Consider the following 1102-nt stretch of genomic DNA (forward strand, 5'->3'; position numbering starts at 1 on the left):
CTGCTCTAGGCACCCAGCTAAGAGTTTAGGAGTCTTAACTTCAGACACCTGCTTCCTTATAAGTCTCGGCTGCTGTTTCTAAGGGCTTGGTGATTAAAGGTGCAGTGCAGCAATGCTGGTATTGCTGAGAACCTACAAACCCTAAATGCAAAAGAACTGAGGACAGGCTTCACCTTTAGAACGTGTTCAGTATTCTGAAGCACAGAGACCTCAAAGCATGTGTGGTGACTTGGGCTCACACATGTACAAGTGAGAGCCCTAATGGTGTTTCTTCCTTAATTTTCCTTGTTTGATTTAAGCCATCTTCTTTGAATAGTAAATATATTTTAGGATTCATCTATATACCTTAACTGCCTTAATGTTGCCACAGATTTTTACACATTTGAAAGTGGTAGAGTAGACCCGGAAAGCACAATCGCGATCAATCGCAATCAATCAGAGAACTTATCTATATGTTCAGAACATTACAGCAATTTAAAGCACATGCATGTAAATGGATTTGTAGCTGGTAGAGCAGCAACGTATTCACATTGGTTGCAGTTCCCCAGGTTCCAGGAAAACACAGTCCAGGGTAAGAAAAATAAAGTGCCAGGGGAAGTTGATGTTCATGGGGGGGAACTGAAGAAAAGGTTGGGTCAGGGGGATAATTAAAGGATAAATTATGAAAAAAAAATCTCAGTTCTGGCTTCATTTTCATTGAATTTGGAAACTGTGCATTGCTAACAACAGATTATCAGGCTGTCAGTGAGGCTGATCCTTCTTGACTTTATCCACCTACAATCATCTGGGAGAGAGATGCCCAAAAAAAAAGCAGGATGAATCTCCCTCTGGGAATGCTTATCCGTTACCTGTAGAGGGAAACCAGATGATTATCTTAAATTAGATGCCTAATATCTATATAGTTAAAGTTAGGTAAAGTGATTCCTACACTATATGTCCTTGGCTTCTACAATTTCCCTTGCAAGCTGAGTGCCGTAGAGAGGCAGCTCCTCCACCATTGGTATATCCCAGCATGTGTTTAAACTAGGCTTTATCACAGAGAGAGGTGATTTTTTTTTTTTTTTTTTTTTTTTTTTTTTTTTTTTTTTTTTTTTTTTTTTTT

Source organism: Empidonax traillii, unplaced genomic scaffold (assembly GCF_003031625.1).
Source record: "Empidonax traillii isolate 1590-97213 ecotype Southwest subspecies unplaced genomic scaffold, ASM303162v1 scaffold382:size1915631, whole genome shotgun sequence".
Classification (NCBI taxonomy): domain Eukaryota; kingdom Metazoa; phylum Chordata; class Aves; order Passeriformes; family Tyrannidae; genus Empidonax; species Empidonax traillii.